The sequence below is a fragment of the Pieris napi genome, chromosome 17 (assembly GCF_905475465.1).
Source record: "Pieris napi chromosome 17, ilPieNapi1.2, whole genome shotgun sequence".
Classification (NCBI taxonomy): domain Eukaryota; kingdom Metazoa; phylum Arthropoda; class Insecta; order Lepidoptera; family Pieridae; genus Pieris; species Pieris napi.
In genome coordinates, this window is record NC_062250.1 from 797,244 (window position 1) to 822,092 (window position 24,849).

Sequence of the window (24,849 nt, forward strand, 5' to 3'; positions counted from 1 at the left end):
AAATTTAAAATTATGTTAAATAGTTGTAAATTTATAATAATACATAACTTCAATCCGGTCAAAACAGTGTTTTATCAGAATACTAAATTCCACCCGTATTACCTCGACGTATGTATGTGACCTTGCTTTTTAATACACTCGGCGTCAAAAAAATCGCACCTTTCCTAAAATTCGTGTCAAGCGATTGTAACTCCGAAGATCCTTCCTGTACCCTATCATTATTAGTATCATTTGAAAGCTAATGAAATCCCTTATTTGAAAACGGTAGGAAATTGGCCACAACCCCCATAAAAAAAGAAAATTCTGGGAAAATGTGAAACAATGTGTATTCTGATCAAAATTACAAATAAAAGGAACGATACAAAAATTAAAAATAAACAATGACAATCCTTAAAAATTTGTCTTAAAACCTAGTGTTGCCTCCTCTAGCCCTCCGAACAGCTTCCAAGCGGTCAGTCATGGACCTGATGAGCGTCACGACGTGTTCCTGGTGAATGTTGTCCCACTCCTCGATGATGGCATCTCGAAGCTCATCGAGAGTGGCAGGAGCTGGATTACGGGCCCGAAGGCGCCGTTTCAGCTCGTCCCAGAGGTGCTCGATAGGATTGAGGTCGGGGCTTCTTACTGGCCAGTCCATAACCTTGATGCCAACTCGACGTAGGTAGTCCTTGACAATCAAGGCTGTGTGGCACCGGGCGTTGTCGTGCATGAACTCGAAGTTGGCGCCGACAAAACCTGCACATGGGACCACATCCTCCTCCAAAACCTCGGTGATATACCGGTGGGCAGTCAGAGACCCCTAGCCGCGACCATCTCCAGCTCTGGAGACGCACACGAGGGCTGTCTTGCCGTCGATAGAAATGCCGCCCTAGAACATGCAGGATCCTCCTCCATATCCGACGATTTCCACGGTGCAGGCTGGTGTGAAAAACTCCCCTAGTCGCCGATAGACTCTCTTACGCATGTTGTTGGTGTATAGGCACACTTGGGTTTCGTCGGAGAACAGGACATTCCTCCACTGGTCGAATGTCCACGGCACGTGCGTTTCGTTAAATTGCTTCCTTTTCGTCCGGTGGATGGCAGTCAATTGGGGGCCTGTAGCAGCTCTCCGGGGCAGCAAATTCTTCTCTCACAGCCTTCTTCTGATAGTGGAGACGCTGTGAGCTGTCCTTCGAGTAGCTCAAAGCCGCTGCTGCAGCTCCACAGCGTTGGAGAAGCGGTTCCGCAAAGACGTCGACACAATGAAGCGATCACCTCTGACGGTAGTGCAGCGACGTCTCCCGGATCCATGTCTCCTGATGTAACCTCCAGTCTCTTGGAACCGTTGGTGTACCCGTTGCACTCGAAATCGGCTGATTTTCAGTTGCCGAGCAACTTCAACCTGCCGTAGTCCGATTTGCAGTAGGGCCACCACTTGAGCTGCTGCTTTGCCATGGTATCCATTTTCACTGGGTTTTTTCTTGTCGAAGCTCTTCAGAAGTGACCTCTGTGACGTCTGGATAGCGAATAACCCATAATTGACTTTTACCCCTTCGTTTTATACGCGTCCAGGGTGGTACAATTAGTGAGCCTCCAAACGCGTACATCGCCACTTTTTAATCAAAGTGCTGGCGATTTGTGGTTTTTGATTTTCCGTAAACAAATGATTATTTTTTTGAAAGCTTATTAATTGAGCTTTTAAATAATACTAATAATGATAGGGTACAGGAAGGATCTTAGAAGTTATAATCGCTTGACACGAATTCCTCTCCCCTCCGGACCGCGGAAGCGCTTGGACGTGTCCACTGTGTTGAGTTTTGTGAGAAATTTAAATTTAAAATCTTAAATTAAAATACTAAATTGAACTGTTTGGACTTTTGTGGTTTTGAACCCGTGCCTCTTCTTGGATAGGCTGTGAAGTGGGCGCTGTTGTTTGCCATTACACCAAACGGTTGAGTGCCGGCGAGTCGAAATTCTACATCACATTCGGCTAATGACGTAAGTTAGACTACGACGCTTGTGATTTGCTACGGTACTACAAAGCTGTTATACCTACTACGATCAACTGGTGCGATTGTCTATTGTTGCTTTGCGATATTGAACTCTGGGTTCATTGAAGATATGCCCAATATCCTACGCTCACCCCCTCGTAACACTTCTGTGATGTCTTGTTCCCGATCGGAGTCTGATCTTTCGAAGTCTCCGATGACGAGTGCGGGCTGTATTGCCAAGGGTGACACCAATATAACAACGCGCTCCAAGCGACAACGAATGGAGACCTCTTCCCCGAATGCTCATTCTAGTTCCGAAAGTAGCGACTTAAGAGCGGATGTCCTGAAAATGCTTTCTGAATGGAGAGAGGATCAAGAACGAAACCTACGTGAATGGAAGTCCACTCTAAATGACACCTTAAACAAATTATTTTCTGAATTATCCAATATAAAAACTGAATTCCAGGAAATAAAGAAGTCTAACTCAGAAATAGAAAAAGGAATAGAATTTATTAACAAGTTTCAGGAGGAGACCAATGACAGAGTAAAGGAAATTGAAACTAACCAAAAAAATAATAAAAATGCCATAAAAAACTTAGAATCGCATATCCAGGATATACAGTTTCGTACAAGAGATGCAACTCTGGAGATTCGCAATATCCCGATTTCTGAAAACGAAAAGTTTGACAACTTACTCTCGACCCTTTCTGTCATCGGCAAAGCTGTGGATGTCGATATAAATAGGAGTGTTGTACGTGACTTGTATCGGCTGCCGGGTAGACCAGGAGTATCAAGACCTGTTGTTGTTGAATTTACGAGTGTTAATGCTAAAAATGATTTATTGACTAAGCTGCGAAACTTTAACAAAGGAAGGCCGGTTTCTGAGAAGCTCAATACTCATACTATCGGTTTGCCAGGAATAAAGACTCCACTTTACATTGACGAACATCTAGGTCCATCTCAAAGAAAACTTATGTTTGAAACCCGTCAATTTGCCAAGAAACATAACTACTCGTGCTGGCATTCAAATGGAAGAATACTTTTGCGTAAGGATTCGACTGGTAGACCGATTTTAATCCAATCAGAAAAATGCTTATCTCAGCTGGCAAAGGAATCATGACTCATTGCATGTAACTGCTTTCTCATCAACCTATATTGCCAATTAACTGTATATTGTTATTTATTTCTATTGATTTACTTTAGTCTTGCTAGTAATAAAATTACCTTAGTCAATTTTTTCATGTTAAGTTCTCGTTTAGTCTATAATGTATTTTCGTTTGAATTTGTATTTGCTCTTACACTTATTTTAACCTATATTCACACACTCACTGAAATTATACATCACTTGCACTCAATTTATACAAAGTGTACTCATAGAAAGAATGTAACTGTTAACAACTATCTCAGTCTGTTTTCGTGCCGTGTGTATGTGTATTGTGTTGGTCTCATTTGTGTGGCGTTGTCCCCGGGATTGTGGAATCCTCGTAGGGTTGTGCTGTACCGCGTGCCTTTTTGTCTTACCATAGTTGCGGACTCAATAAATAAAATTCGATAAAACTAATGCAATTATAAATGATATCGATAAACTTGATGTTGCACAATCTTCTCTTTGTGACATAGAGGACTGCCAGAGACTTATGAACTGCCCGAATAAGTGTCTAAAAATTATCCATCAAAACATTCGTAGTATAAATCGTAACTTTTCTGATTTTCAAACCTTATTGTTTAGATCCAGGACTGATTGGGACTTAATAATCTTAACGGAATGTTGGCTGCATAATAATCGTAACTTCCCATCTCTTGAGGGATACAACTCTGCTCTAACCGAGAAAAACTTCACACAGAATGAAGGAGTTGTAGTATTTTACAAAAAACATTTGAAATTAGTTATATCCGAGCCTGACCTTTGTGATGCCAACTGTATACTGACTAACCTTGAGGATAATGTAACACTAATTGCAGTATATAGACCACCTGGTTACAAAGATGTTCAACGGTTTTTGGTATCTCTTGACAAACTTCTTTCTGAGATTAGTAGTCCACATAAAGTTCTGATAGGTGATATCAATATTGATATATTGGATAACAATAAGGATGTTAATTCTTCAACGTATTTGAATATGTTGGCTTCTCACGGTTTATTGCCAGCCCACATATTTCCAACTCATGGCAGGACTTGTCTTGACCATGTAATATTAAAATGTTCTTATCGCGTCTTTTGTTATGTTGCTGAAACCTCAGTCACGGATCACGACACTTTAATTCTGAAACTTGAACGTAGCACTATGACTGACAAATACTCATCTCTGAAAAAGATTGATTACCCGTCTTTGGACGATGCTATGAAGAACTTAAATCTAAGCCTTGTATATAAAATGACTGATCCCAATGAGGCAACAGCATTTCTTCTGACTGCGCTTGACACTGTAATTAAAGCAAATACGAAAACTTTAACCATCCCAAATCGTAAAAGGATCAAGAGGCCTTGGATGACTGCAGGTCTACTAAGATGTGTAAAGCATCGTGACAAACTACATCAAAAATCAAGAAAAAATCCTAGTAACGAAATATTAACGTTAACTTACAAGAGGTATAGAAATTTTTGCAACTCACTTTTAAAAAATATTAAAAATACTTATGAGAGCAACCGCCTACTTAAAGCTGCTAAGACTAATACAAAAGTTCTCTGGGACACTATCAAACAACTAACCTACTCTAACAATACAACTAGCACTGCACTTGAATTGGTCTCTCCACTAGACCCGATGGTCTCAGTCAACAACATTAATAAATATTTCGTTTCTATCGGGAAAGATATTGCCGAAAAATCATATTCTAATAGCTGTTATAAAAAACCATCAATCAATCCTACACTGTCCTCATTCGTCATGCTACCTACTGATGAAGTTGAAGTTCAATCTCTTATCTTGCAACTGAAGAAGGACGGTGCTGCGGGCAGAGATAATATTTCTGGAGCCTTTCTCAAACGTTATCATGAAATCTTAGTCCCTCCACTTACATATATATTTAATTTGATTCTTTCTACAGGGATCTTTCCGGACCTATTCAAGCTAGCTGAAGTAATTCCGGTTTTTAAAGGTGGTAATAGAGATTGTGTCGGTAACTACCGACCTATTTCTAAACTATCTACCCTATCCAAAATCATTGAGAAATTGATAAACAAACGCCTCATCGATTATTTAGAAAGTAATAACCTACTCTCCAGCTCACAGTTTGGATTCAGACCGGGTTCATCAACAAGCGACGCAGTTCATCAATTAACTGATCATATTGTTACAAAACTAAATAAGAAAAATAAAATTTTAGCTGTATTTTTGGACATTGCAAAAGCTTTTGACGCGGTCGCTGGTCCTATTCTGCTGGATAAATTGGAGGCTTTGGGTATACGTGGTTTGCAGCTTAAACTATTTGAAAGCTACTTGAGTGATAGACAGCAAAGAGTAAAGGTGGGCAACATTGTTAGTGACGATTTGCCGATACGCTATGGTGTGCCACAGGGTAGTGTTTTAGGTCCGACACTGTTTCTGGCATTTATCAATGATCTTTGTGACCTCCAGTTACAAAATGGTAAAATAATAACATTTGCAGATGATACTGCACTTGTGTTTCATGGTGATAGCTGGAAAGATACTGTCGACATTGCTCAAAGAGGATTCGACGTTGTTAACAAATGGCTCAGAATGAATGCCCTAACTATCAATGTCAATAAAACTAAATGTATACCGTTCTATATAAAAACTCCTGGTTCTAGTACTAACCTTGGTTTAACTGCTCATGTATGTTCTGATACTGATTCTTGTGACTGTCAAAAGATCTTTGTTGCCAACAATACTAAGTATCTAGGTGTCGTTGTTGATAGCACGCTAAATTTTAACTACCACATTGACCTGCTACTATCGCGAACTCGGAAACTTATCTTCACCTTTAAGAATCTCCGTAATATTGCTGAAAAATCGATAATTAAAGTGGTTTATCAATCCCTCTGCCAATCCGTTTTAAGCTATTGTGTTACTGTCTGGGGAGGGGCTTGTAAAACTAATCTTATAAAACTGGAAAGGGCTCAGCGTGCGTTATTGAAAGTAAGTTATTCTAAACCATTTTTTTACCCTACCAAAGATCTATATCTTTTATCTGACGTGTTGAGTGTTCGTCAACTATTTATACTGAACACTGTGCTCAAACAACACTCCATAACTCGCTATGATCCTTCTTTGAATGACAACAAACGATGCAAATATAAAGTCTGCACCTCAGATACCCGTTGGTCCACAGCTTTCTCAAGAAGGTTTTTTGGTTTTATGGGCTGTCACCTATATAACAAGATAAACAGGTTGATCAACATATATCCGCTTACTAAATATGAGTGTAAAAAAGCTACAGTCAAATGGCTTAAAAATCTAGACTACGAGGGGACTGAGAAGTTGTTAGTAGTCCTCAGCTAATACCTAACACTAACACGTTATGTATACGAGTACATAGGTACACTATCACCCATGCTCATGTATGCTTCACTAAGACATATATACACTAAGTCATAAATTCACTAACACATACATACATTAACACTTACATACACTAAACCATACATGCACCATCACATACACCCACTTAAATGTGAGTATATTTGTAATATTTGTAATAGTTTCTCGATCAAATTGATGTACCTACTTAAATTCCATTCGGTCCGGATGCGGAGGGACTGGCAATCTGTAATACAGGTATCCTAGTATTATTATTATTATTATTTTAAGAAAGGTGCGATTTTTTTGACGCCGAGTGTATTTTGTCGAAATGCTCCGATTTGAATATCATACGTTAAATACAACTCGCCCATCGCAGCAGAACACAAATATCTTAATCTAAATGACCAAATTACCTTTCCCCTCATAATTCTCGTTATTTATCAGTTGGTAGCAAAACGGTGAACATTAAAATAACCGAATAAAGACTTAATTAAAGCGTGCGTGGGCGAATAAAAGTTATAATTAATGGCACATTCGACCCCGTGTAATTTAAGGCTTCGCGGCGTTTAGGAAACCGAAACAACCTTTGGCTAGCGAACGGATTCCATACATACGTGTTATTATGATTTTAAAGTGGATAACACAGTATTTTTTAATACAACTACTATAACATACCATATGATGGTTTCGTTTACTTTACAAAACTTATAGTATTTACCGTAAGTTTTCGCGATATTGGACTTGATTTAGCTTGACCTGGGACTAGTAGACAGACTACTTCTAATTAATTTGTGATATTTTGTTTAAAATAAGTGTTGTTTTTTTTCGCTATATATATATTTGCTAAATAATTTGCTAAAATAAATATGTATATATTTGCTATTTTAAAAGAGTTTTTTACGCCGGCTTTTTCTTTCGGCCTACACCATCTGTCTTCTTTGCCGATGAGTAGGGATTAATATTTAATCACGTGGAATAAGTGATACATGTATATTATGATCAATAATAAACATATTTTATTTAAATATGTATGTATCTGTGCGGTGTAACCTTTTCAATAAATACATCTCTTATTAGTTGTTTACAAATGTGATTAAGTAAGTGATATACCTATGTGAAGCACGATATTTTTAGTTAATTAATAATGAAGTACATTTTATATGTAAGATTTATTTATTAATTCGTAAAACTTTTAATAATCAACTAGATTTAATGAAATCAACCTAATTAACAACTAAGTTACCAAGTCAATAGAAATGCCTTAAATCATAAGGCATTAGCTTAGCCCGAGTCACGTAAATAGATCAGTGGACCAAACGAAAGGGCAGTGGGCAGATCCAGTATATCAATGCCAGAACGCCATTCGGGGGCATGCAAATCGGACCATAACAATTCTTTCCGACACGGGTCGCCGATAAAACAGACGGAATTAACGCCGCCTGAATAATCCAATACCTTTTTAGTTTAGGAGTTGCTGATGACTTTATATGACTATGACTGCTATAATGGGTTTTTTTACGATGTTTCTGACATATGGGAATGAGGTTTCGCAGATTTCGAATGATATAACCTCATTTGGATTTCAATTGCCATATGTTTATTTATTTTAACCTTAAAAAAAAGAGTGGCGGAGAGTTTATTGCCAGTTCTTCTCTTCCGTTCTACGCCCTTGATTAGAGAACTGGCAGTAAATTTAAAATTAGATGCATTTAATGTATATTTCCTTTTTGACGATCAGAAGTGTACATTGTTTTACCTACATGAATAAATGATTTTTGACTTTGACTTTGAGTAATGGACAATCAATGAGCGTGTTATTGCGCGATTGCGGCACAGGCAGCAATAGTTGCCGTTTCCCATGCCTACTGTGATCGTTGCTTCTCTACATGAAGCTACATGCTTCTTTTGCACTTCAGATATTTTTTTTAATTTCCGAGAAAATCAGCATCATCAAGCCTGGTTCTAATGTCCAAAGTAGTCTCGCTTGCCCAGACAGAAGACACTTTTATATTTATCTTTCACAATTTCTATCTACAGCTCAAAAAACTTAACTCCCGCATTATTATTTACCTAGACAACATACATTCCTTTTCTAACTTCCATATATAATCCTTCCCACTAACATATCAGTGCAGCAACTCCTAGACTACATGCTTACCACCCCAGGTGACTTTGGTATCGTAAAATGCAGCCCGGTATTACAATTGTTAATGAAGGCATTTCGGGAGGGCTCTAATTGCAATGGACTTCGTTAAGACTATTGTTGGGGTGTGATGGACTGTGGCATATAAATTACTTCAGTGTGGACAGAGCCTTTATTTTATAGGCGTTGACTGTATGGATGCAATTGTTGCTCAATAGGACATGAGGCTAAGAGAGTATTGCCTTTCTAGGGAACCGAACCAGGGAACTATTTTTTAGTACCAATCTAGGTTAATCGTTGTATGTAGTCCTGGAGGTCTTGGTATTATTAAAAATAAATCAGTGGCGCTACAACCTCTTTAGGTCTTGGCCTCAGATTTCTGAATGTGAAAAATGATCATGAATCATTTTTCAATCTTATGGGCAAGTAGGTGATCAGCCTTCTGTGCCTGACACACGCCGTCGACTTTTTGGGTCTAAGACATGTCGGTTTACTCACGATGTTTTCCTTCACCGTTCGAGCAAATATTAAATGCGCACATAGAAAGAAAGTCTATTGGTGCACAGCCGGGGATCGAACCTACGACCTCAGGTATGAGAGTCACACGCTGAAGCCACTAGGCCAACACTGCTCTTGTTATTATTGGCTAAACAAATTTATGTTAATTTTTTCTTATATTGTACAAGTCTATTCTAAATTGTCTATTATAATAATTAAACCCCTTTAAATGACGCTAGTATGAATCAAAATGCTTTAATATATTATTTATAGTTGAATTGATCCGGTAAAACTGTCTCTAAGTGCGTCTTGTTATCGCGATGTATGTGTCAAAGTTGTTTAACATGTGGCGATATTCCCACAGTGCTTGTATAACTTACTAACTCTGTCTTGCCTTTGGGAGTTCATTTCACGCTATGGGCATGAAAAATCACACATTCATATACTTACTTATAAAGTTATAACCGTACTTTCGTTCCAACGAGTCGTTCATTAATCAAAGGTACGGAAATTAAATAACCTCATATAGACGTTGAAAAGTCTTTTTAACTGAGTAGTGAAGTTACTCTATTCCAAAAACTATACCGACCCTGACTTCATAGGCAATTATGATGTAGTTCTCTTCAGCCAAAGTTCTATTATAGGTAAAGTTTACTCTAGCAGCCTCTGGGCCCCTTGTACCCAGAAAGCGTTGAATACGCTCCGTATTCAGGTAAACAACACGTTCTTATTTATTGGGCTTGCCTTGGTTCTGCAGTGCGTCATGTATGTTAGCCGAGACCCATCCTTCTGATCCTTCATGAATCGTATTAAGCATAGCACCAATGGTATCCTGGATGTGTTGATTACAAAGAACACGCAAAAATTCATTTATTCATTTAGGTAACACAATTTACCCTTATGAACCCCAATAAAGAAATACATATTAAATGCTTCTAATTTTACATTGACTACCAGTTTTCAAATCTTAAAACGTTGGTATGCTGTCCATCCCCTACTATAGGAATCTTTATTTTGATTACTAACCAATACTAATATAGCAACTGATTGAATTGTTACTTCCTCCAAATAAAACAACATATGGATATACTCTGAAATAAAGAAGTTATTAAATGTTGATTCAATGTTATATATGGCACATTATCAGTAATGAGATAGGGTCTTAAGCGTTCGACTCGAGATCGGGCGTTCATATATATGTATGCCCAATTTGTTGCTCGTACTGTGAAGGCAAACAGTGATACAAACTGGTATGTCATAAAACCAAAAATCGATGACAGGTATCTAGCATATATCGTCTTTTTCTATAAGAAAAAAATATCAAATAAATGCTATCCGAGGGCAAACCAAAACACCAAGTAGGGGTTTGTAGCGCTATTGGATTCTTAGTATATTACTATATTGGAGTGTATTATACTAATACATGATTGTATAGCTAACAGAGATGTTTGAATTTATTATTAATACTCGGCTACTTACACTAAGTGTTGCAAAGCGTTGCACGGGACATCTTGCGGTCGGCCATCTTGATTTATCTCGCCGCGCCGCCGACCGCCCACCTTCTATTTATTGCCACAATAACCCTATTAATTCTGGACGACTTAGGGTTTTGGCCCCCGGTCTCCGTACGTGATAGTTTATAGTAGCTGTAAACGCATTGGACGGTTGACGAATCTAAATGGCTAAATGGGAGCTCGTTAAACTTGATTGCTCGCGTATATTTGCAGTGATTTGTGTTCAAAGTTTAAAGCTTATTTTGATTGTGTAATGTATGTAGGTATGTGTAGCTTAATACAGAGCCTTTGATAGTGTAGTTGTATTTTTTATATTGTACCTGCAAAATAGATATAAGATAGATCTATTCCCACACTTGACTAAATCTAGTCCAATTTAACCCCAAGAAGACAAATTTGCGCGTTTTCCGCTAAAAACACACCCTTTGTCGCTACTCCTCTCTTCGATGACACTTCTTAAAACCTCAGCTAGCATATAGTAGGCGTTGACATATGACGTTCAGTTTCGCGGTCATTTGGAAGGAAAGGCTAAGTTAGCCTCTAAGAAGCTTGGTGTGCTCAGCAAGGCGAGACGGCACTTCACCCAGAGTCACCGATTACAACTCTATAAAGCGCAAATTTGGCACCACATGGAGTACTGTACTCACCTCTGATCGGGAGCTCCCCAGTACCAGCTCCTTCCGCTTGACCGTATTCAACGAAGAACGATTCGAATCGTCGACAACCAGTCACTTTCCGACTGGCTTGACCCTTGGCGTTGGGAAGAGATGTGGTTTCTCTCTGCATCCTCTACCGCATTTACCATGGAGAGTGTCAGAGGAGTTGTTTGAACTTAGGCTGAATTTAGTGTCACGCCGACCGCACGCGCACCGTCGGCGCTGATGGTCGAGATATATGAACTTCTAGGAAGCGTTTTTGAATGACGCGTAGCTATCAGCGCGCACGGTGGTCAGCGCCGATGGCTGCGCGGCCGTACGCGTCGCGCGTCGGCGCCGCGTAGCTGTCAGTGCTGACGATCGCTAGAGCGCCTCTGCTTTCAGTGAGCGTTGTAGTGTCGAACGGACGTCGTCAGCGTGTACAGTCATGGCAAATCGCGAAGTGGATACAGGTCGAGTAAGGCGGTCAGTACGATACTAAAACGAACCACGCTGAGCGTCAGCGCTGACGAACTACGCGCTGATCTATGAGCGCTGACGGTGAGCGTGAGACTAAATTCAGCCTTATACCTGCAGCTGAGTCATCATCGGACGTCAAGGCAGAATACAAAATACCGTCCGTATCACCTTAATCCGTCGTTCCACAACTGAGCGTTTCTTAAGGCGTTTCTTAAGGCAATTTCTGCTGCGCACCACCACTATATGAATCCAGCTGCCCACTGAAATATTTCCGAACCAAGTCAACTTCGGATCCTTCAAGAAAAGACCGTACCAATTCTTAAAAGGCCGGCAGCAAGTGCAAGTAGGGCAGCGGTATCACTTATCAGGTGAGCCTCCTGCCCGTTTGCCTCCTGTAAAACAAAAAAAAAACACTTTTCAATGATATTCCCTGTCAGCCAGGATCATTAGTCATAGGTACAGTTTCTAAAAATATTATGCCATTTTGATTTTTCTTTTATTAATTTCGCTTGGAGTATGACTATCTCTAGTCTAGCCCTATCTCTTGTGTGGTGTAGTGGTCGATAGGATACTACAGTAGCGTAGGTCAGCGCAGTAACTAAATATAAACATACTATGTTGCATAAATTCCCCATTAACAATATTTTTATCTCGGACCCCAGAAGCTCTTATAAGTTTGAATAATTGTAAGACATTTAAATTAAAAGATAGCAATGGCTTAGGATATTTTATTAAGACAAGACGGCACTGAGTAGACTGAACACATAGGTTCGAAGCACCATAGTCCGCGGTACCATGATAGAGTCGACCCGTTCATACTGCTTTAACAAATCTTCGTACAGCACGTGTATATAGTGATGCATGGGCAGCAAGGGCCGCAGCATCCTCCACAGCAACCGCCGCAAGGTCCACACCTGAGAAGAAAGAAAGGTGAAGAAACCTGTAACATAATATGTTTAAACAATATCTTGATATACTTACATTTTGACTGATTAAGACGTATGTCACTGAAGTTGAAGTAAAGAAAAATATTTATATTTGGTAATTGAAGTTTTTGTGATTTTTATCCTTTTTTTTGGTTTATTTCACTCCGGAGATTTTATTGAACTATTTTTTGTACATCTTTGGACGTCTATTTATATGATAATAGGTTTGAAAATCGAAGAAATTGTTTAGTATTTCAAAGAGGAATTAATATAGAGGTTTTATATGACGTATTAAAAAGGGTACCAACACATATATCTCACCTCATTCTTGAATTGATTGTCAATTTTGAAGAAAATGTTAAAAAATACTTATTTTAAATAAATATTTAATGTATTATATTATCTATGCCAAATTAATTTGATTATCTGTATAACACAATGTTATAATGTTAATGTTAACTGTATAACAAATTAATTTGATTATCTATATAACACAAATAATAAATATTTTAAATAAAAGTCTCTAGCGATATTTTATGAAGGCTACAACTTTTATTAAACTGGTATATTCTATTAAAACTGGTTAGTAATATTTATATATTTTCATAATTATACTATTTAATAAAATTCTTATAGTGTATTTTTAGCTATTTTACTGATTCGTAATTGAAAGCTATAAATATAACTAATTAAAGTATCAATTATACTTAGTTTTAATGGTATTTATACTGAAAAACTTACTCAATTAAACGTCAATACCTAATGAGTAATGACATGTTTTGGTAACGTATTTAATTATTTTAATTATAAACAAAAACCAAAAAATCCTTTATGAGCTTTGACTTCTGTGCCCTTCACATGTCCTCGAAGTATAGGGCATGCCGGTCCTTTTACGATGTTACTTGGCACAGAAAAATGCACAGCTGGGATTTGAACGTGAAACCTTTCTCAGTCTCACACTTAAACCTCCACTGCACTCATTAATTCTTTAATTTGAAAAATATATCTTATTTTTAACACACTATAGATTAAAAATATAACACTATAACATAGCCATCTATATAAAAAGTCTACCTTTTCAATAAGTATCTTATTTTCATTCATATCAAAATTCCTATGTATTTTATTTTAAATTTATACAATTTTTCTGACTTTTTTACATAAAAGCATAGGACGTAAAATGTATGCACATTTAACAGCTTGCAAAAGTCGCGAGGTAAGAGGAGGAATTCTATATTCCGACTGCTACTGAGTACTTCAAAATGGCTTAAGGTCTGTCGAAGAAGTGTCTGCCAGACTTTACCAGCACCCCTATGTGGACTAGCTAACACAGCTTGTATCAAGCACAGGTACATTCCATATGCTGAACCATTATACAACATTTGTAAAAGCGGAAAAATAATTATTAAAGTCTGACAGTACCGATCGACACCTTTATATATTATATTGAAGTTTTACTATACTGGCATGTATTTTCATATTAAGAAGAATCGAAAAAGAAACATACGATTGGCAGAAGTCTTTTGACAAATTCACATGAATATTTTGTAAACATTGGTTGTAAATAATGTAACATTGATTGGATTCAATAATAGATAGGTCTACTATAATAGATTAATAGATAGCTAGCATTTATTTAATAGTGAACCATTCCCGGTGGACCGAATTCGATCACATTTCTGTCCGAGTCACGCAACCAAGAACGTGAGGCACTTGGGTGAAGGTCACTGAGTACATAAAATTAAATTGGAGTTTAATAAATCTACAAAAATCCATCCGCTCACACGATTATAAATAATATGGGATCATAAATCAATGGATTATAGATTTGGACTAATGTATTGCAATTTTTATGAATAAAAATAAATCGACAAATATGTTCCTCAGATCGAAGACAGCTGGACCAATTCAAGTATTTTTTATTTATTCCTTGAACTCTTGAAGGTTTTTGGAAAGAAAAAAAGCGATTTCTAGCTAGCCAAATATTCTATAGTTGGTATGTAGCTACTACAAAGGTGGGCTAAGTAAAAAAATCATATTAAGGCGAAACAAGTACCGGGGGCAGTACTACTTAATTTACACTAGAAAAAAAATAGTACCTACTACCAATATTTTAAATATTAATTAAAAGTATGAAGATAGATGTCCTTACCGTAACCATAAGAATATGCTGACTCAAAAATAAGACAAGCTTTTTTCTTATATTATTTAAATATTAATTATATGTTAACTAATTATGGTGATTGTCCTTCAACTTCGATTTTGTTCCCCTTGCCGCAGGGTTCAAGTGCAAAGGCTCTAATTAAATATTTAAATTTGTTTTTATTTTCTTTTTATTAATTTTTAATTATTTTTATCATTACTATGTAGGTTAAGAAAATTGTAAATACAGTATATTTCATTGTTATGATTACTAATAAACTGTTAAATGACTGTTTACATTGAAAAATTGATAGTCAAAAACCGAGATACGTTTTGGAAGGTTTTAGACCCGGAAAGAGGGCTCTCAGGTCAAAATAAACTCATTAAAAATCACTAGAAGGCGTGCGTGGTACCGCATTAAATAAATATCCCTTTATCACCGGCATACATTCAGGTCATTAACCTAAGGCCTGAAACATAACATCGATTTTCTTATCTCTTTAAAGTTTTGTATTAACTAACGCAAGTTTTATTAACAATTTAAATGTGATTGCGGTGTTTTAGTTCAATTAATCAATTATTAATTCGTCCATTGGTATGTGCTGTTATAAATAAAAGTCATACTGCATTTCAACATAATATTCATTTCATAAACTTTTTCAAACTTATGCTTCATATAAAGTCTGTTTATATATTAAACATAACTTATAATCCTTGCACAATTGGTTAGAGCATCTCGCTAAAAGCGCTAGAATTATTGGAGCTTACAAAGCTTCAAGTGGGAAAAACAAACGAATGTTTTCGGTAGTCCTTATTGCTATGTAATACAGTTTATTTTCACGTTTCAGCAAAGTTTAATTTGTTGTCGCAGTGTATGGAATTTGTAGTGATACGTTTATATGCTACTGTGCCCTGCGGTTTTATCCGGTTCAATTGTGCCGCAGCGTTGAGAATAAAATAACCAGTGGTGCTGTAATCCTTGATCTTGACCTCAGGATTCTGTATCAATGATCATTTATTTTTCTCTATAGGCATCGATGTCATCCTTCACCATACTAGCGAACTTTGGAGTCGCATGCCGAAGCCTCTAGTGAAACACTTACGCGACTACATTTAAATATATCTGTGTAATGTATAAATAATCTAATATTTATAAACTTCTGTATTCTAATTTCTAAAGATGGATGTTTTCCGGCCGGTCACATAGCCTGCGTTTGTGATGACAGATGAATAAAAAATACTCTTACTTGGAATGTCCCAGTGGAAAGATAAAAGAGAGAATGACCAACTGAAACCTAGGAAGATAAAATAATAGAGATAGCGGGGATAGATTGGAGAATAGTAGCGAAGATGAGAGGCAAATGGAAGAATTTGAAGGCTTTCACTCCGTCGGAGGTGAATTTTCGTATTTGAATTGAATTTGTCTCAATTTATTCACTGTAAATATAAACACTGTGAGAGGCAGACACAGTTGTGTGTCTGTGTTTAGAGGTCAGCAGGATATTACAAAGCCACCCGTCAGATGCATCCGCGTTCAAATGAGAAACCGACTTTGTCTTTGTTCCGTTTGTAGTATTTTTAAACAACTCGAACAAGGAAGCTTTTAATTCGGCATTTTTAATAGGGAACTACTGTCCTATGGTTAAAAGCTGTGTATTTATTGTTAGAGCTTATAGTAGTTAATATTTTTAAAAGTAATATTGTTTTTTCAAATTAATTTTTTGTTTGTTTTTTTTCGTGCGTAAATTTTTTTCATTGGTTATGCCTTTTAATCGATTTAGAGTCACCTGTTTGGACAGATAAATGCATGAGAATCCTGACATTAAAAAAAACAACAAAAGAAAATAATTGACAGTTACAAAATAAATAGTTAACGGTGTAAAACTCATCCTTTGGAATAGGTCTTTTTTTAACAAATTATCTTACATATATTGCAATGAAGCCCTTACAAGTGGGAGTGCAAAAGATGGCCACACAATCATTTATCAAGTTTTCTTTGTATACTATGTGTAATCGTTCGTAAATTAGACTAATCCATTCACGCGGGGTCCCGTTGAATTAATTGTAGCCGTCGCACACCCTACGAGCTCTTGAAAAATCATTTCTTATTGTGCACTTGAAGATTGATAGTCACACGCGATGCTCAGAGACCGTTAAATGAGATAATGGAAATATGGAATGTTTGTTCGGTTATTTGCGTGTATATGACGGTCGGTAATACATGTTAAATTGGCTGAATAGTATCTCAAAAATAAAAGCATAAGAAAGTAAAAAAATAATAACGAAAAATAGCTTTTTTATAACTATGATGTCTTCACTAGATGGCGCTGCCAGATATTTGAACGGCACGTTAATCCATTTTGTCTTAAGATACTTTTAGCAAACAGTGTATACTTCAAATAAGACATTTTTGGGAGAGTGATGTGTTACTTATTTCTACCTCTTATATAACAAGACAGACACTTAGCATCAATCACCTATAAAATAAACCTTGAAATTTCTAGAAAACCTTCAATAATATAAACCTATATCTATTGAGTTTATGAAATTTTTTGTATAAATACTAATGAAATCGTGAAACCATTTGACCAATTAGACGCTATGACAAAAACAAAATGTAATTAATAAAATTAAAGTTTTTTTGTTATGGGGCATGTATGCATGTAGTCAACTTATAAATATCTTAGCAGAGTTTGATTGGTCAATATATAAATCAGTGAAAGAAGATATTCCACGAAGTGCTCTTGTATTTTAAAGAAGTATCTACCTTTTTGATAATTTTTATTTAATGCCCGTCCTCCATCGACACATCCCACAATTGATTTTAGCGGATATTTCATTTATCATAAGGAGTTAACATAATACCTGACCCGAAAACTTCAAAAGGGTGTCCAATAAAGAAGATTAAAACTATAGAAGGGGGCTATTACGCCTCGCTCGAATTCCCAGTATATCAGTCCTAACTGCCTCCGACGGGGCAAGGGGCAAAGTCGGCATACACATGACCTGCAAGTTCAGTACTTCATTACGGGGTAATCGGCAAGCCTATTTTAGGAGGCTAATAATTTTTGTTATTTGGGCTCTTTGAATTGTTATATAATATTATTGGATTGTATGAATCTGTCTAAATCCTTTATCATCTCGTCTACATTTGTTTCGAGATATGTATTGACATTATAAGTAAATCATTCGTAATGAACACAGAATAATTATGTATTAATAATATTTATTATTGCTAAATGTTTATTGCATAATATTGTTTTGATCCTATTCATAATATTCTTATACTAGCAGACCCGACAGACGTTGTCCTGTAGACGTATTAAAACACATCTAATTGTAAATCTAAACCATTCTTGAATGCACTTGAATAAACAAATTTATAGAAACAGCTAATGTTTTGAAGCTAGAAACGAATTCTATTGGAAAATTAATTAATTTATGCTTATGTTTTTACTATATATTATACATGTTTCACATCCTTGAAAACTTCCCTAAATCGTTTTTATAAAAAGCAGGCAAACGGGTAAAAGGCTCACCTGATGTTAATTGGTACGCTCTATTCTTGAAAGACCCTTAGGTAGTTGAATTGTACTATTATACTTCAGTAGACAGCTGATACCACATAGTGGTGCGCGCCAAAAACTGCCTTAGAAAACGCTCAGTTTTAGAACGACGGACGTCGTGGTTGGAATTTCGTATACTGCCTCGACGTCTCGAAACTTAGCTGCAGGTATATCCGAACAACTCCTCTAAAATCTATGGTAAATGCAAAACTTCCACAAATATTTCAAGATCAAAATTAGCCAAATTCGACAGGCATTTTCGAGTTGTAACACACAGCCATTTATTTATATATACTCTTTTATTTCACTGACTTTATTGTACATACAGTATTGTAAAGTTGTTTAAAATACTCACCACAAAGGCATACATATAGACGAAGATAAACAAACAGATGCGACCGAGTCCTCAAACCCCATTGTGAATTCGGTTCCAGATTTATTTAAATAGCAGACCTTTGATTGCAAAAGCTCGTTATGGAACCACATAATTTGCGTACACGCTGCTCTAATTACAAGGGAGTAAGGTTTGAAATTGAATAATAAATCGATTTTAAACTGGTAGCTAACCCCTTCGGTAATAAGAGGGTGAAAGGTTTTGTGTGATTGTTTCTTTTTAGCGTCAAATGCGTCGGTTACGTTTGATATGATAATTCAGTTAATAGGATGAGAGAGTAGTCGTGTAGATGCATTTGCTGAATAATTTATTTGATACACCGATATAAAGGATTAGTACTACTTTAAATTTTAGGTATATATGTGTCTTAGTGAAGCTTAAATATATAAGCTAGTTAGAATTTAGAAATCAGTGACGCTACAACCTTTTTAGGTCTGGACCTCCGATTTCTATATTTGTTTTATGATCATTTGTCAATCTAATAGGAAAGTAGGTGATCAGCCTCCTGTGTCTGACACCATCGACTTTTTTGGTCTCAAGCAAGCCGGTTTTTTCACGATGTTTTCTTTCACCGTTCCAGCAAATGTTAAAATGCACACAAAAAAGAAAGTCTATTAGTGCACAGCCGGGAATCGAATCTACGACCTCAGTTATGAGAGTAGCACGCTGAAGCTACTAACATTTCTCGTATTATAGTCATAAAATTATATATTTTAAATTTTATCTAATTTATATTAATTTTCAAGTTTATCAAAAAGATAAATTTACATTAACATGTTACATTTAAATATGACTTTAAAAATCTTGTTGGTACCCTTAGTAGAACCCGAAACCTATCATCATAATTAGAAACACAAAAGTAAACCCAGGGAACGGTTTTAATTGTAAATTGAATTAGACGAAATCAACTTCCGCGGGTAGTCGAGCAAATTTCGGCCGTTAATGACGGGGAGGGTGGGCCAAAAAGAACTCTCTGAAACTCCGCCAGGTTTTTTGATTAACCGAAAAATTTTATACATTATGGCCGTAATTAATGGAATGCTACATGACGTATCCCCAGTGATTAGGCGTTTTTTGCACGCATTTGATTAAGATTTCTACTTAACGTAATTGGATATTAACATGTCGGTAGCTTACGTAGAATTTTATAGCACAATAAATTCTGGTTCTTATCCTATTTTACATTAATAGGTAAGCCGCCGCCAAGATATCACAGCACGTAGTTCTAGGAAGAAGTTGCGATCGTTGAATAAAACGGAAATCTAGGAAAAATAACTCGCGAATAAAGAACTAACGACTCAGACCGAAGTTCGCTATCGATATTGCGTAATTGCTCCTTAAAATGGAATAAATTGCATCGCTCAAGAGAACTTTGTATTTTACGATATGTTTTAAAGTGCGGCAGTTATGTGTCGTAAATTCAGTACTTTGTTACTTGTAACAATACTCTATTTTGATGTTTGATAATTTTATAGTACGGGGGCAAACTGTCAGGCTCGGGAGTGCGTAGGCCGGTAGCCTTTTAAGAATTGGTACGCTCTTTTCCTGAAGGACCCTAAGTCGAATTGGTTCGGAAATACTTCAGTGGGCAGCTAGTTATACATAGTGGTGGTATGCGGCAAAAACTGCCTTAAAAACGCTCAGTTGTGGAACAACGGACGTCGAGGTGATACGTAGGTGATACGTAGTAGAGTATTAAATATTGGTAGGCGCTCGTTCGGTTTTCTCGGCCCCACTGTTTCAACTATAAAATCAAAATCAGTTCAGAGACATTAATACCGAGAAAAAACATAAAAAGAAATTGCATTGGAATTAAACGCTGACTGAAATGGAAACGTAGTCAAACGAACTCACTAATCAAGAACTTCTATCGATTTCACATAATTGCACCTTAAAATGGGACTATATTAAAGTCATCTAGTGGAACGGAAGAAATTTCGCTCCGCATCTTAATAAGAAGCCGAATATCCTAGATATCAGCGAACTGTTCGAATCGCCAGACTTCTTAATGAAATTTTCGGATTACGACTCGCCCCTGTTTCCCCTCTTCGTCTAACTACCGTCATTTCGTATAAGGCTATCTCGAGCGACGCGCGAAGGTGCAGTTTCAAGTTTTATGTGAAATTTATTCATAACGTTGTAATTTATCCTGCTGAGTAAAATGCTTGGTAATGGGTAGCGGGATGTTTTCGTTATTAGCGGGTTCGGTTTTAATTCCATAATTCTAAGTTATCGCCTCTGTATATTGAGAAATTCTAAATTGCCTATATCCAGAGAAATAAGGCGCATTAACATTAATAAGTATTTACTACATAAACCTTCAAAGTATGGAAGTAAAAATTCTAAATTTGAATTGTTCGTGTTTAGCATTATCTGTTGATGCGCTTTGCACTTGAGATTTATCTTTAGCTTTATCCATATAAAGTTGAAGAATAAAACTTCATTATAACCAAAATGGACATAGAACAAAGAAGTGCTAACACAAAGTGAGACGCAGTCATTATACATTCATAGACGAGTGACTGCGAGAATCTCCACCAGTTATTTCTTCGTATTCTCTTCGCAGTAACCGCACCGTGATAATATAATGGTCTTCTAAAGAAACTCGATTGTAAGAAACCTCTATTTGCTACGATTTAAATGTTCGCGTGTGTAAGCCTTTGTAAATAAAAGTATGATCCTTCTATAAAATGATTTCAGAATTTTATGTGAAAATATATTATTGCTTACTTTTTTACTAACTGTATGTATACATATTTCTTTTTCCGCATCATGTTTCTTTTTTTTAGTTTTTCTCTTTAACTAGGGTTGCCTGGAAGAGATCGCTTATTAGCGATAAGGCCGCCCGTTGCATCCCTTATAATTTTTTTGTATTGTGTTTCATTCTTTGTTTTTTGCAACGAAGTGTAAATAAATAAATAAAATAAATAAGCTAATTCTCCGACTATATTGTCGGCGGAGGTATTAAGTAAACTATGTAAGACTTAAGTAAATAGCATTTGTAACTTGTAACAACTTTTTGTACAACATGATCTCTTAAGCTAACACTTGAAACGAACCGATTGGGAAAAGGGTTAAATCAGGAAATTCATCCAAATTTTAATTGTACTTAAAAACTTGCATGTAGATTATACTGATCTGTTTGCCTATATTTTATAGAACAGTAAACAGGCAGGAGGCTCATCTGATCTTAAGTGATTATCGCCGGCAGTGGACACTCCCAATGCCATAGGGCTCGTTGCGTTGCCGGCCTGTTAAGAATTGGTACGCTTTTTTCTTGAAGGACCCTAAGTGGAATTGGTTTGGAAATGCTTCAATGGGCAGCTAGTCCCACATAGTAGTGGTGCGCGGCAAAACTGCCTTAGAATACGCTCAGTTGTGGAACGACGGACGTCGAGGGTGGAATTTCGTATTATGCCTAGACGTCCTATGATGAAACTTAGCAAAAATAGTGATTTAGGATGAGTCAAAAACTTGCAGTGCCATCTACATTTCTGGGATTCTAAATACGGCATGCATACATATGCAATTCTAACTTAATATAGAACTCATTATTCTAATATAAAAACTTCGTTTAAAGGTTTCGTGTCAAGCAACAGTAACCCATTATTACTTTTAAATAGATGAAACGATAAAATTAATTTACACTATAATTTCTGTTTTGTTTACATACAGTGGGCAAATTTAAAAAATTACTATGATTAAAATCACTTCTTAATTGCTTCGTTATTTATTGGTGTGCGATTAAAACTGACCTTAGGTTTTACGACGAAATCGTTTGACTTATATTTTGTCGGAAATAAATGATTAAGTTGAGTTTTACTAACATTAACATATATTGCCAAATAAGATCTTTCTGTAAGCCAATACGATAATGTCCAAGAAATATGAAAAATGGGGCAAAATATTGACTTTATTGAGGTACAGGTATATACAGGTATGGTACCCTAGAGACGGAAAACGAAGAAGAGACCGACAACAGATGGGAGGACGAACTACAACTGGAGAAGAGTCGCAAAGGATAAAGAACAGTGGAAAGGGTTAGAGGAGAGTGCCAAGAGGCACACCGAACTCCGAGATATACTGTAGTGAAAATATATTAAAGGTCACAGATCACAGAGTTTCGGAATATAAGGGCAAAGGGAATATATTATTAGACACAATATCGTTACTGTGAACTCACTCTGCGAACATATAAAGATGTCGATAGTGCCGGAGACAGCATTGAGTGGGCGCAACGTCTTTGTTAACGGGATATGTGCAGCAGACTGATTCTGGACCTTGGTATCGCAAAAAACTATTGGCCTTCGCCCTGGTACATCCCCTAGGTACAAAGAAACCGAGTTTTTGGAGAACACTTGGGTTGCTCACCACCCCCCGCATGACTTACTTGCAGTATTATATATTATATTATCAGGGCTCTTTTTCAATGAACTAAAACTTCTAATTACATATGTTCCACCCATAATCTTAAAGCTATGTCGCAAACTTGGCACCGGTAATTACATAGTCCGACAACGCACTTGCGCACAATTGCTTGCCTTCAGGCAATGTGAGTGTCTATGGGCGGCGGTATCACTTAATATCAGTTCAACCAGGAGGCAGGAGCCCGTTGCGCCCTGATTTTATAAAAGTCTTCGTGGTCAGCCGCACGAGACCGCAAGTCCGATTTCATATGTAGTATAGTGTACAGCGTGCGAAGTTTACTATTGATTTGCAGGATATATCTTCTTTGTATCCCACTTGTCACGTACGAGTATTTTAATCTGTTTAATTTAAAAGGTTTATATTTGTGCAATTACGAAAAATACGTGGCGTAATTATTTATTTTAAAAACTAATTTAATGAGTTTGTTTTACTTTGATTTATTAATGTTGAAATAAGCGGAAGGAAAAATTTATATTTAATAGTCAAACTAAACCAGTTTGATTATTTTTGTATTTTGTAGTAGGTATATATTTTTTTTATTCATTGTTTTTTTTTTTATTAGTAATAACTGTAAAGGTAGAATAATTATTTAAGAAATTAAATTAAATTGTTTCCTGTTCATAACTAAATCTCTCAAAACGGTGTTAATTTAAAATAATATAATGTTATTATTTTTTTATACAGTTGGCTATGAATTTACGAATCTTCATTTTATATCACATGTTCGCTTAAAGGCTCAAAACACGTACAAAACATGCATTCGTGTAGCGTGGTGCTAACAAGCTCCAATTCTATTACAAAATTAGTGGATGTCTTCGAAAAGCTCCATTTTGCCAAATAACGCTCGACTTATGACACGTACATATCCAAGGAATTTTCAAAATATCGTCGCAATCGAATATTGAACTACTGAATGTTTTATCGATGTGGAAGGAGGTGCAATTCATAATGATAAACTGACAGGAAATGTAAATTAAGAAGGTTTTTTATTGACTTTCATAATTGTCTTCAGTAAAAAGTTTTTTTATTTAAAATTTTATTTATTTATAGACTTAAATACATTAAACTACTAACAAGTTACACTACTTTAAAATAAAAAAGCAAGCTAGTGGCTTCAACGTGGTACTCTCATCCATGAAGTCAAAGGTTCGAATTCCGGCTATGCAATGGACTTCCTATGTGCCGATACTCACTCGTACGGTAAAGGGAATCGTGAGGTTTCCTTGTACCCTAGACCCAAAAAGTCGAAGCCGGATAGGCACAGAAGGTTGCTCTTTTACTTGCCTATTGAGAGAAATATAAATATCTTCATTCATTCCTTTGTCTTTCCAAACCCGTCACAAAAACGCAGGGCTGGTGCGGAACTAATAAACGGTTAAGCAGCGAAATCTTATGTGGAATTGGTGACTGCCGACTGACGTTTGTTTGAAGCTCCTCTCAAAACCACGAGTACATCTATTAATGTTATATACAATTTATTTTAAGATCGTGCGTTCAAACCCCTACATTGTGGGTATTTGCTACTACTATGATAGAAAACATTCTGACGGAATCATCTTCACTAAATCAATAAAATTATTTTAACGTTTTAATAGTTAAAATACCAACGAATAAAAACTGCAAATGCTCATTCAGCTACTTAGGAACAACAGCTCAGTAAATATGAAAG

The 24,849-nt window shown here is 36.5% G+C and overlaps 1 protein-coding gene and 1 long non-coding RNA gene across 6 annotated transcripts in view; one reads left to right on the forward strand and one right to left on the reverse strand.

The window, feature by feature from the left end:
• The window catches only part of LOC125057859 (teneurin-m), a 231,422-nt gene that overhangs the window by 110,374 nt on the left and 96,199 nt on the right, over positions 1-24,849 (forward strand). The window lies entirely within an intron of this gene.
• LOC125057860 lies at positions 12,439-12,837 on the reverse strand. The gene is made up of 2 exons (XR_007118271.1): positions 12,706-12,837; positions 12,439-12,638 (listed from the first exon to the last, which is right to left on the reverse strand). It is a non-coding gene; the product is annotated as an uncharacterized LOC125057860 (long non-coding RNA).